The 14503-nt window shown below is 33.2% G+C and overlaps 1 long non-coding RNA gene across 1 annotated transcript in view; it reads left to right on the top strand.

Moving 5' to 3' along the window:
• The first annotated feature begins 369 nt into the window (after positions 1–369).
• LOC117177755 overlaps positions 370–14503 on the top strand; it is a 92108-nt gene continuing 77974 nt past the window's right edge. The window contains exon 1 of the long non-coding RNA XR_004467758.1: positions 370–627. This is a non-coding gene — a long non-coding RNA (uncharacterized LOC117177755). The remainder of the gene's footprint in view (positions 628–14503) is intronic.

Here is a 14503-nt window from a genome sequence, read left to right as displayed (position 1 = left end):
TGACAAATTCGAAAAGTGTCTGCATGATATCTATTTCCTAATGATATTTTTCAAAAATATAATTTATTCGTCGGGGAAACATTAAAAATTATTGTTTGACATGTTTACAATACGAAAAAAAAGTTGAGAAAAAGATACGAACCCACGCCAGCGTGGTTATCAGCCAGGCTGTTTTCCACTGGACCAGCGGAGCTTGATAGAAGTCCATCCGCGCGAACCGGTAGAGGTTCTGCACCCTTGGCTAATGTGATTTACAAACGCTCATAGTTCTTGCAAGGGGCCAAAAAGTCCGGGACAAGTGTTTCATAATTGTTGAAGTAATATCGATTGATGATAATCTCATCAAAAAGTCTATGTCCCAGAAGAGGTTTTCCCCTTTGAAAATTGTAGTCTTGACCCACGGTCGATAACGAAAGGCGCCGCGATACCGTGTGTAGAGTGAAGGCAACAGCTAGCCTGTTTGCTGATTGCAAATACAGTTACAAAAACACAGACAGGGCATGTCAGTTCTCTCTGCTTTTTGCTCCATTTCTCAACGTGTTTCGCATAATTTGGGGACACCATCATCAAGACCTGGCCCTTTGGAAGATCGTTTGGTCTCGAGCATTCGTCTATTATGCCAGAATTGTGAGTAAAAAAATAAATTAGCAAACGATTCTAACCGTTCAAATGGTGCCATCTGCTACCCACTGATTTCTGTCATTCGCAAAATTCATATTTATCATAAAAATAATGGTTTCCTCAACAACAAGTTCGATTTTTCAATATTTTATTGATCCGAGGATCTCGCGAAACCCCGGATATTCTACAAGTTTTCTTTCTTTCGTTGGCAAATCCTTCGGAAAAAATATATATGGAATTAGTGCCGTACCTATAAAAAAAATTAAAAGTCGGATTGAACCAACATCCTTAATGTGTTTGCTTAAGATATTATGTTTTGATATCAAGTGTCAAGAGGTTGCCTATCATAAAGTGTTAAATCAATTATATAGTTAAGTACTCGTTTAAGATTTTAGAATTATGTTTAAGACTAATCATACTTTTGTACATTTTTCGAATAGTATCTCCCTGGCAGACCGAAGGAACCGAAAAGGGCCTCTATAAAGTACTCGTAAAGATCCCATTAGGTCCCCATTCCGTTCCTGTTTAAAAAACTCGAGAAAACAGCAAAATTAACTTTCAAATTGTTGAAATTCGGATTCTGCGTTATAATTCCCTATAGAAGGTCGCGGAATAATTTGCAATATATTTTTTGCGACGGTGAAAAGTTAAAAAATATATAAAACGTATAACGCCTGTTGACTGCTACTTACCGGCGATGCGTTTGAAGTGTAGCAGTCAATAGGCGTTATACGTCTTATATTTTTTAAAACTTTTTACCGTTTCGAAAAAAAACTATTGCGATTATTCCGTGACCTTCTATAGGGATTTTTAACGTAGAATCCGAATTTCAACCATTTAAAAGTTGATTTTGCTCTTTTTTCGAGATTTTTAAAAAGGTACCGAATGGGGATCTAATGGGGTCTTTGCGGGTACTTTGTAGAGGCTTCATTCGATTCCTTCGGTCTGACAGGGCGAGGGTTGTGCACGTAATATACCTTAGGTAAATTACATGAGGTTTTTGACGTAATTTGCGTACGTATATTACGTCCTCAGTTTTGTACAAAACGTAATATACGTTTTCAATATATACATTATCACATTTCGTCCCATAACTTTAAAATAGCGCCGGTATGTGTTATTATGCTGCATGCATGAAATTTACAGTGAGTGAAAAAAAGTTATTATTCTACAACTGCGGTAATGAATAGAGGCGACAGACCGAGGAATCCATGTTGGGAAGATTTATCCTTCCTTTTAAAAAAAAATGGTAAAGATGTTGCGTTTTGTCAGGGATGCAACCGCGTATTATCGAATACGCCTAAAGAAAGGTTAAGAAACCACAAATGAATTTTCAAACCATCCGAACTGCAAAGATCTTAAAAATAAACAAATCATTCAAGGATTTTCGCTGATTTCAACACTTTTTTAAAACAAAAGTGCGTTATAAATGTAAACGCATCAAAAGAAAAACCTGATGCAATTAGATGAAAGAAGTCAAACTAATAATTCCAAAATGATTGGTGTCAGTCTTGATATTCTTGGTGATATTTTTATGCCAAATGGAGTTCTGATAAACAACAACAATTTAAGTTGGTACACATAAGTCTAATTTAAAAAAGTGAGGTTATATTATGCTTTATCCGAGTCCACCCCCTTTATTACGTTTATTACGTTTTTACAGTTTTTTTACGTATAATACATTTTTTATGTATAATACGTCAGAAACTCCGAGTGACGCGTCACTGAACAACCCTGGCCAGGGCTCTTATGATGCAGCAGGAGTAAAATACTGGTTACCAAAAGAATTACACTTTTTAGAATAATATTATTTTTTCTTCAAATGACACCAATTGTTATTGTGAAATATGCGTGAGTAAAGAAAAATTATTTTAAAAAATTTAACTGAATGTGAAAACTGTCATTTTTGAATTTTCTGATTGTAGCTCGCTTTTCTTGACCTCCACGGTAAAGCCTGAAGTTAGGGTATTTCGATTTTCCACCGTTGGAGGGCGACAGGCTTCAGACCCATTTCTTGTTCTTCTATCAGAGTAGCCGGGACGCTTCACCCTGAGACGTGTCTATGTACACTGCACGTGACATGGCACTTCTCGGTAATCCGGGTCACATCCCCCCATTGTCAATTTCACCTCATTCTTATTTGGCAAAGTTATTTGTTCGCTTATGTTAAATCTTTTATTCCTTTTGTATTCCAAATGCGATCGAATCCCGAAACCCAAAATAATTTTATGTAGCATTATTTAGCTTGAGTTATTTAGATATATCAGGAACATTTTTCAACTTTATTTTCATACAGTATTGGTACTCGTATAATATCAGTTTCAATTATTATTTTTAGAAAGAATTTAATTTGTAACATACAAATTTCTTGCATTTAAAAGGTTAGATTAGACATGACGCCCTCTATTGATGAATATATGGTATGTCTCGCTTCAAATCTAATTTCATCACCCAACAGCATACTAATTTCCCCAAGGACCCCTCTCTAATTTCCCAGGGTACTGAACACAGTAAATGATGTATAAACGCTGATATTTCTGTCATGCGCAGTAGTGATTTATGTGTATTTTCTGGTTATGTTAACCCTTATTATGGTTATGTTAATCATGCGCTACTCCAAATTTCCCAAAGTGTGCGCCAGTCATTTTTTTTGCGAGAAATAAATAAAAAAGTCATGAAACCAGGAAAAGTACGTTTTAATTAATTCATCTGTCCTTTTAAAATGACTAAAATCTTTCAAACTAATACAATTTTGAAAACTAGGAAAATTTTTGAAAGTCAATGAGTTTGGAAAATTTTGGAAAATAAGTAAATTTGATCAAGTTTTTGAAAAAAATCAAAATTTTGAAATTCAAAAAAAATAGGGTTGTTTCACGATTAGCTTAACATTCGTCATGGCAGATTTCCCCCACTCCAAATTTCCCATAGTACCTTTCATGCCGGATTCCCCTCACTCCAAATTTCCCACAGTGGTCCTACTCTATTCACGCCTAGTGAAAAGTATAAATATCCGGTAATAAGCGTAGAATAGAGAAAGATTAATATTTTCAAATTTCAGCGCAAAAGTGACGATTATTCTATTATTTTGAATGCGCGATTTTTCCATCTGTCTAAAATGCCAACATAAGAATAAGATACCTTCGAAACTTATTCACTTCTATTTCCATAGCGACCGCCACATGGTTTTCTATTCTCCCAAAGAGAACGTGTTTTCAATATATTTAATTCCTTCTAATTGTACCGGTAACACACCTCACAGAGATATTTTTATTCCTCAGAATTGATCATATTTTTATTATATTTAATTCCTTCTAATAAGTTAACAAAATATATGTAATAAGTTGTTTTAATTCCTTCATGCGGAATGTAAATTCTGAAATTTTAATTCGCACCAATTTAACTGATATTTAGACTGAGGAAAAAACGCGTATTCATAGGAATACAAATTCTTAATTTTTATAAATTCAACGCTCGATACCGGGTAGTCTCATCCCTAGCCTGTTTTGAAACTTATTAACAAGCAGCACAAATTTGGCTTATTTCTCAAACAATCGCATTTCTCAAAATTATCCTTTAATAATTTTGCACGCCCAAATTTAAAAAAGAACAGGTTTAAATTTTCTAGAAATTTTCATTGTTTTGAAACCTTTCAAAATGTTTATATTAAAAAATTTCTATAACTGCTATGTGCGAAAGCTTCAGAAATCTACATTTTGTTTTAAATATTGTGAAATATTTTCAAGTTTTTAAATTTTTCTAAATATGTTTTAAGCTTAGTCGAATTGCTTCCAATTAATTAATTGACGAAAAAAATTTTGAGTCTTAAATTAAAATTATGTTGTTTTTTTTTTTTTAATTCGTTTTTTAATTAAAAATTTAATTATTCCTTGTTTGTTTGAAATTTCCTGTATATTGTTAAAGATTAGTTTTTTGTGGTAGGGTATTAATATCATTGGGGACTAATTAATCTTTTTTGTTGAAAATGCAACTATTAGATCGAAAATTTCTTAATTTAAAATATTTGTGTGAGAATGCGTGTATTTTGTTTAAAAGTAAACTTTTTGAATAGAAAATTAATCTTATCTTATTGAAAATTTAACATTTTAGCCAAGATTTTTTTTCTTTAATGACTGAAAAATCTTTCTCGGTTAAAAATTCCACTTTTCTCTGAAAACCAATTTTTTTGGTTTGGAAATTAGTTTGCTTTTCTTGACGTCTAACCCAGTGGGCACGAAATTTGGCGACGCCTTTACAACATCGTTACAACATCTTTACGAAAACTTTACGACCTCCCTTGTCAATATCGTTACAGTGTTTTTACGATAGGGTGAAGACATCGTCAGATCATACGACATATTTATGATATCATAAAGGCGACTTAACGACATGGACATAGGATGTCGTAAAGATGTCGTAACGATGTCGTTAAGACGTCGCCAAATTTTGTGCCCACTAGGAAGTTAATAAAAATAAATCAGAAGTTCTAGCAGTAAAACGTCTGGAGCCTTTAATATGAAACATATTATTTTCAAAAGGAAAAATAATTATTTTCAAAATTTGCCAAATTCAGTTAACATTTGTTTAAAGCTTTAGTAAATTCAATTTTCTGTTTTGTTCCTTGTTCCAAATTTCTAAAGATAGATTTGAAAAACGATACGTGGCAGAGCCAAGGGTATATTTATACTATGCTTGTTTCTTATATAAACATACTGAACCACTTTGAGATTGTAACTTTCATTTCTTAATATTTCTGCACTTGTAACTAAAAATATCTTCATGACATTTTTTTTATTCTGCCTTTTTGTGTTAAAATAGTATTTTTACTTAACTTTAATGAACAAATTGGTTAAGCAATAAACGAAAATTTCAAATTTACCCAAAATATTTTACGAATAAATCAAATCTATTGCAGTGGATTTAAATAAAATATACTGAAAAATTATCCATAAAGTTTCATGTAAACTTGAACATTTATTCTTTAAATTTAAACTTTTAAGTCAAATAACATATAGATGAAACCGTTATCATTCGCAGATTTCGAATATTATATTTGTAAATTACTAAGTTTATGCTGGCAACTTCGTGCAGAGGATAAAATTAACACAATACAAAAAGATAAGTTTTTTCATTTGTAGAAAAGTTGTTTGAAAACTAACATAGTAAAAAAGAATAATTGAAAATGTTACAATTCAATTACATAATTTAACTTCAAATGCGTTTAATCATGTTATGTTAACCCTCACTCGTCCGCACGCACAGTGTAGCCAAATAGTACTTTTTGTGAACAATATTCTATTAACAACCCGGCAATAAGCGTAGAATAGAGAAAAATTAATATTTTCAGATTTCAGCGCAAAAGTGAAGATTATTCTATTATTTTGAATGCAAGATTTTTTCACCTGTCTAAAATGCCACAATAAGAATAAGATACCTCCTAAACTTATTTATTTCTATTTCCATAGCGACCGCCACACAGTTTTCTATTCTCCCAAAGAGAACGTGTTTTCAATATATTTAATTTCTTCTAATTGTACCGGCAACACACCTCACAGCGATATTTTTTATTCCTCGGAAGTGGTCATATTTTGATTATATTTAATTATTTCTAATAAGTTCACAAAATATGTGTAATAAGTTATTTTAATTCCTTCATGCGGAATGTAAATTCTGAAATTTTAATTCTCACCAATTCAACTATGCCTCTCTAGAGTTACAATTATTTAAATTCACACATTTGCATAGATTTCTTTGTTGCATTTTAAAGACGTTTAAATAAATTATTAAAATAGAAATAAATATAAAATTGAAAATTTTTCTAATTTATAAGTAGTAAAAAGATTTAATAATGAAAAATAGGTTAAATAAATGCTTTCGTTAAATTGTACTAAGTAGATTGCGAGGAATATGATTTGCACTTTTTCTGTTCCCGTTGAGGGATTTTTAGACGGAGGAAAAATCGCGAATTCATAGGAATACAAATTCTTATTTTTTCTGAATGCAACGCTTGTTACCGGGAAGGCAATTTGGAATAAATTTTCATGCTTTTATTTTTCAATGCCCGTAAGGGCATTACAATAAGGACAATACAAGTTTTTTTGGCAAAAAAATCAGTTTGAGGAACTTTTTTTTTTTATTTAACATTAAAGTAAACAATATTTTTTCTAACTTTGAAATTTACCCTTTCGTAATCTTTCAAACCAATTAACGACCGAAAGCAAGTTTCTTCTGAATTGAAATGATTATTTGTTTCAAATTTAGATTTTTTATATAAGATATGAGAAAGTTAATGGTTATTGTGATTAGTTAAGAATAGCAGCAATTTAATAATGATTTAAGCAATTCTTATAATTCATGCCGTAAACAAATTTAAAAACTAAAAGGTCGATATTTATGTGTCGCATTATTTATTTATTTTTTCCAAGTTTGCTCGGGTGAACCCGGTTATACATTACAGCCACTGACTAGGTCAAGTGATTGATGAGATAAGAATCTTATAAGTTAATTTAATACGATCCCAGTGGTCAAAAAACTATGAAAATCTCAAGAAACTCCTTGGGAAGTTTCTAGGACGTCCTATGTCAGGCTAATCAACGTCTCTAAGACGTCTAATGTTCTAAAGATGACTTAAAGACGTCTTAAAGACATGGGCGTCCTCGGGACATCTTTAGTACTGACATTAGACGTTTTAAGAACATCCCTAGGATGACAAAAAGACATGTTATAAAAGGCGTCTCAGGGATGTCCTAAAGACGTCTCTAGAACATGATTAAATTGTTTGCCCACTGGGATGCTTGAAACCTCTTGCGATGATTTTGTAGGTATACAATTTACCAGTTGCCGCGAGCATATACAATTTATAGATTGTTCGAGCATTCTCTTATTATTTATTTAAACAACACATCCGTTCCGCAGCACTGCTCCTATCCAGGTTTCTTATCAATTTTGCTAGCAATCAGCCCAAACGAAGATCCTCACGAAATCGTTATGTGAGGTTCCCCACTTGGGTCGATTAGTATCCAAAGTCTTTTGTTTTCTTTTGTGTCTTTTTTTCATTCACTCTACTGACTTTATTTTATTTATTTTATTTATTTATTTTATTTATTTTATTTATTTTATTTATTTTATTTATTTTATTTATTTTATTTATTTTATTTATTTTATTTATTTTATTTATTTTATTTCATTTATTTCATTTATCCAGACAAAATTCTTAAAGTTACCGACGGAACGCTTATTAACTGCTACTAAAAGAAGATGCACTTGAAGGCGCCTTCTGCCCATGCAAATGACAGGTATTTTATTTTTTAAAGTTTTTAACGCTGCAAGAAAAAGTATTGCGATTACTCCGTGAGTTTTTAATGCAAATTTTAACGTAGAATCCGAATTTCAACCGTTTAAAAGTTGATCTTGCTGTTTTTTGAGTTTTTAAATAAGGAACCGAATGAGGGCCCAATGGGGCCTTTACGGGTACTTTTTAGAGGCTCCTTTCATTTCCTTCGGTCCGCCAGGGATATCTTGCTGTCAGGTAGGATTTGAATAATGAAGTATCCTCTTCATCAATGCTAATAGTGTACAGTTCCATTTAGGTTAAGTTCCATCAATATTTACCAGGTTTTGTTAAAATTTTCTCCTGAATATTATCTTATTACATAAGTGCAATATCACTTGACACAAGCGATACATTATTATTATAATCTATAATTAATGTAGCCTTATTCCGAGAAGGATAGATCCTACAAATAAAAATCCTCATTTGTATACACCATCTATGTAAAATACTTGATCAATAATTGCTTTTATGAAAATGAAATGAAATGGAATGTTTGGTCATTAACAGGCGACTAATCTTTTAACGCAATAAAGTTTTTAAGTGGGCCTTTGTTCGTGCCTTTGCCTTCTGGGATTTTCCCTCAATTTTCCCTGAATTTTCGTCTGGAACCCATTTCTTTTAAAAATGTATCCATAATCTTCCAGCATGAAGTATTTCTTGAAAAAATAATTTTTGTGAATTCACGAAATCGAAAGTAGAACTAGATTGAATAGATTAAAATACTCTAAGCTCTTGACTTAGATGTACACGATATTCGGGGACAATGCTACGGCAACGGTTCTAACAACCGTGGTGAATTCAAAGGAGTACAAAGCAGAATTTCGCAAATAAATTCGAGAGCTTTTTTCGTTCCTTGTAATGCGCATAGCCTGAACTTAGTTGTAAATGATGTTTTCAAGGCCAATGTAGAAACCGTAGATTTTTTTGGCAATGTACAAGAATTATATAACTTTCTTTCGACGTCTACAAAGAGATGGGATATGTTATGATTTTTTATCTTCCATAATTAACACTAAAACCGCTATCAGGGATGCGATGGTCTTGCAAGAGTTACTCCTGAAGACCTTTGTGACACCAGATTGATGAAGATCATGATAGTTTAATTAAAATCTTAGAGGAAGACAGTGATTTGTCAGCGAGACACCAAGCCTTATGTCTAGCAAAATAAAATCAAGAGCTTTAAGTTCTGGCAATTTGGGAAGAAAATCGAGCTCAGAAAATTGGCCCAATAGTTATATCTTTGATTGATCATATACAAAGTCTCGATCAGGGGGTGATCCAATATATTGGCTTTCCGCTCCTGCACGGAACAGCCAATGTTAAAAATGTCGAATTATAAAAAAATGGGTTTTTCAATAGTATACATATAAGCTTGTTACGTCATCTAAGCATTATGTAGTGTGGTTATTCAAATTTAAGGAGTTGTTTTGGGGGTGTCTCACCCTCTTAGTCACGCAAGTCAATTTTCGTGTATTTGGAAGTGCAAATATAGATTTTCGATGTATTTTTTGACGTTGAATCCAAATCTGACATAAAAAATACCGTTAATTCAAAAACAATCCTTTTAATAGGGTGAAAATTAAAAACCACCCCTTTGCTTTGTCGGAAAAAGGGTAAAATGGGAAAAAGAGTTTAAAAAATCGTGAGGGGGGATGAATTTATATTCAGCTACATCAAATAGAAACGTTCGAAACATTTTATAACAGTATTTGTTTGTAATTATAATCTCATTCAAACGAAACAAAGCACCGTTTTGACAAAGTTGGAATAGTAAATTTAAGTGGTACGGGGTAGTTAAAAAGGGGTTGGAAAGGATCAACTCAACTTAAATTACATTAAAAACCGGTAACAATGTTACAAAAATGAAAATTCTGATCTAAAAACAAAAATTAAAGAAGCTTACCTGGTGAGCCAAAATATTGATTTTCCGGCCCTCTAAAGGTAAAAGGTAGACATCATGTTTAAAAACTTGATGGGTACGCGACAAAGAGTAGATTATCCCTAGAAAAGTTTTAAAGTTGATTGATACTTCACAATCTTGGACGAAATAATCATTTCCTTGCAAGAGCTGTTTGAGTTTATTAGAAAATTCAAAAATATGATCGGTTTTGTATTTTACTAACCTTCTAAAGATGGATAAGTTAGACATTCTTGAAAAGTGCAAAAATTTACAAGAAAATCTTACAAACGAAGACAAAAATCTGTCAAATATAGTAGGCGTGGATTTGCATGAAGAACTTACCTCAAGCCGAACATGAGTGCAAATGCAATTTTGACGTTCATACTAAAAGAAAACTTACATCTCGTGTTTCTAAACACGTTCATAACATACCGAATTTTAAACCACTTGTCAAACTTCACTATGATATCAATTGAGCGAGTGATTACGAATTTACTGGATGTGTCTGAACTGTTTGAAGAATTTGCCCAGATTAAAGCAAGGTGAGCAAATTTCTTTTTAATCCTTATTATATGTAAATAATGTAAATAATGTGTATTATAATAATAATGTAAATAATATTAATAATGTAAACAATATCAATAATTTGTAATTTAAAATAGAGCATGAGTATGTAGAGAATGGCTTTTTTTATTTTATTTAAAGAAAAAGGGAGGGGGGCGGACAAAAACTTTTGCACACGGGCGGCCAAATATATAGTGCTGGCCCTGCTTATATGTAGATCATTGCAAACAAGAACGTAGCAAGTACAATGGATCCTAATCGTAAGATCTCAGATATGCCCGTCCATCTATTCGAATCTAGATGTGCAAGGAAGGGCAGCTCGGTGCAGGTCACAGGTCACAGGTAGCTAAAGCTTATTGGATTAAATCGACAGTTTTGAAGCCAAAAATATGGCGTTGCTAGGTTCATGTGAAGTCAGCGCGCAATACATTTTACATTGCGAAAATGACAAAGCTCACAATATGGGACCTAGTGTTGTTTTCAGCCCTTAATGAGCCCTTAATTGTTGTATGCTTTTGGAATTGATTACAGCACTGGTTTAGGAGTTAGAGATGTGGCGGCGCCAGCTTCACGTGTGAAACCAGAGCGCGCATCGTTAAAAAAACTAAAATTTCTCTGGGATTGGGCCTGGTTGGGATCGCCAGCCCTAAATGAGCCCTTAATTATAGGACAGTTTTAATTTTAATTTACAGAAAGGTGGTGCTAGCTTCAGAGACGTTTCTTTTACCTTTAATTTTAAAAGGTACGTGCAAATAATTTTGAATGTGTACAAATAATTCCAAAATATCGAAAAATGTCACATGATTTCGTTCGAATCCCTGTGAAAAGTAAAGCATTCTGTTCTTACAAAGACTGAAGAAGTCATATCATGCATTCAAATTACAATTTTAAGTATTGTGATTGCGAAATAACTTTTCGCACTTTATTTAACCGTGCTTGTTTAAAGAAAGTGAATAGCTAATCGGTCGATAATGTTTAGATGATAATTGGACTAGATGGATCTAAAAAGACATAAACCCGAACAAAATTAAGGGTATTTTTCGATATTTTACCCATTTTTCTTAAAAATCAAAATAACTTGGGTGGGAACTAACCTAAGTGTGGCAAAGTATATACAAATATTGGAGGAGAAATGTCAAAATTGTGTTTCGTCAAAACTACATTATTTCTCTATACTTAAATTTTTCTTTAATTTGTCCTTTTCTTTCTTACTTTTTCCAATGTAGTTTTTAGCCAAACTATTTTGCATGCGTTGAAATAATTTTAAAATATCGAAAAATGCCCCAAAATGTCTTTCGAATACATCAAATTATGAATTTAAAATATTTGTATACAACTTCCCACGTGGCAAAGAAACCGGTAATAAGCGTTGAATTCAGAAAAATAAAGAATTTGTATTGCTATGAATACGTAATTTTTCCTCCGTCTAAAAATCCCCAACGGTAACAGAAAAAGTGAAAATCCTATGCCAGTCAATCGACTTAGTAAAATGTAACGAAAGTATTTATTTAACCTATTTTTCATTATTTAATCTTTTTATAACTTATAAGTTCGAAAAATATTAAAATTTATATTTATCTATATTTTAATAATTTATTTAAACGTCTTAAAAATGCATGAAAGAAATCTATTTAAATGTGTAAATTAAGTTAATTTCAACTCTGAAGAGGCGGAATGGAATTCATTAAAATTAAATTTTCAAAACTTATATTCCACATGAAGGAATTAAAACAATTTATTACACATATCTTGTGAACTTATTAGAAGGGATTAAATAATCTCAAAAATTGAACACTTTTGGAGAATAGAAGACATCTCTGTGAGGTTACCTGTCGGTACAAGTACAAGGACTTAAATATGCTAAAAACACATTCTCTTTTGGGGAATAGGAACCTATGCGGGGCCGCTATGGAAATAGAAATAAATAAGTTTCTGAGATATCCTATTCTTATAATGACATTTTAGACAGATGGAAACATCGCGCATTCAAAATCATAGAATATCTTCACTTTTACGCTGAAATCTGAAAATATTAATTTTTCTATATTCAACGTTTATTATCGGGAATTGGAGAACGTCCTTACGACATCTTTACGATGCCGCGATGACGACGTATGTCCGTATCGTAACGTTATCTTTAAATATCTCTAACATATTTTAATGTCGAAAAATATGTCTTAAAAGCGAGGAAATAGGAAGTTTTGCCCACATCTTGCCCAAAGAAGGCAAGACATAAGCAAGAGTTAGACACTGTCCAGCCAATAAAGGCAAGACATGTGCAGGACTTAGCCAATATCCAGTCAATGAAGGCAAGACGTAAGAATGACTTAGTCAATATCCGACCAATGAAGGCAAGATATGGACAAGAGTTAGGCCATATTCAGACAATCAAGGCAAGACATTAGACTGAGTTAGTCAATATACAGCCCATAAAGGCAAAACGTGTGCAAGACTTATTCAATATCCGACTAATGAAGGCAAGGCAAGAACAAGCGTTAGTAAATATCCGGCCAATGAAGGCAAGGCACGAGCAAGAGACAGTTAATATCCAGACTATTAAGGCAAAGCATGAGCAAAATTTATTCAAAGTCCGGCCAATGAAGGCAAGACATGTGCCTGCCTTATTCAATATCCAGCCAATACTGGCAAGACATGAGCAATTGTTAGTCATTATCCAGCTAATAAATGTAAGATATGTGCAAGATTTAGTCCGTAACCAGCCAGTAAAGGCAAGACATGAGCAAGAGCAATTCAATATCTAGCCGATGAAGGCAAGCCATGAGCAAATGTTAGTCAATATCCAGCAAATAGAGGCAAGACATGTGCAGGACTTAGTAAATATCCAGCTAAAGAAGAGAAGACATGAGCAAGAGTTATTCAATATCCAGCCAATGAAGGAGACATGTGCAGGACTTATTCAATAAACGAAAAATGAAGGCAAGACATAAGCAAAAGTAAGTCAACATCCAGATAACAAAGGTAAGCCATAAGGAGGAGATAGTCAGTATCTAGCCAATGATGGCAAGCCACGAGCAAAAATGGGTCCATATCCAGCTAATAGAGGCAATAATTATGCATGAGTCTGACAATATACAGCCTATTAGGGCAAGACAATAGCTAAACTTATTTAATATCCGGACAATAAAGACAAGTCGTAAGCAAGAGCTAGTCCATATCCAACCGATGATGGCAAGACATGAGCAGGTCTTGATCAATATTCTGCCAATGAAGGCAAGGCATGAGCAAAAGTTTGCTAATATACAGGAAATTCAGGACGTATTTAATATGAAGCCAATAAACGCAAGACATAAGCAAGAGATAGACAATAACCAGACATTGAAGGCCAGACATAAGCATGACTTTGTCAAAATCCGGGAAATTAAGACAAGACGTTTACAGGACTCATTCAATATCCGACCAATGAAGGCAAGGAAAGAACAAGAGTTAGTCAATATCCGGCAAATGAAGGCAAGACATGAACTGGACTTACTCAATATCCCGCCAATGAAGGCAAGTCATGAGAAATTTTGGGTCAACAACCAGCTGATGAATGCAAGGCATGTTCAGGACTTTGTCACTATCCAGTCAGTGAAGGCAAGACATGAGCAAAAGTAAGTCCATATCCAGCCAATTAAGGCTAGGCATAAGCAACAGTAAATCAATATTCGGTCAATAAAGGAAAGATATGAGCAAGACTTAGTAAATATCCGGTTAATGAAGGCAACAGGTGATCAACATCGAACCAATAAAGGCAAGACATGAGCAGGACTTATTCAATATCCGGACAATAAAGGCAAGTATCAATATCCAGCCAATGATGGCAAGACATGAGCAGGACTTAATCAGTATCGTGCCAATGAAGGCAAGGCATAATCAAGAGTTTGGTGATTTACAGGAAATTAAGGCAAGACATGAGTAAAAGCGTTAGTTAATATCTAGCTAATAATTGCAAGACATGTGCAGGAATTATTCAATATCCGACCAATAAAGTATATACAGTCTGTCAAGTTAAAGCGTGGGTGGCTTTACTCGCAGTCGGTAAGGTGTATCGACATGATTTTGGTGTCAAAATATTAAGAAGAGCTCCC

This window comes from Belonocnema kinseyi, chromosome 8, assembly GCF_010883055.1.
Source record: "Belonocnema kinseyi isolate 2016_QV_RU_SX_M_011 chromosome 8, B_treatae_v1, whole genome shotgun sequence".
Classification (NCBI taxonomy): domain Eukaryota; kingdom Metazoa; phylum Arthropoda; class Insecta; order Hymenoptera; family Cynipidae; genus Belonocnema; species Belonocnema kinseyi.
This window is presented reverse-complemented; position numbering and strand designations above follow the sequence as displayed.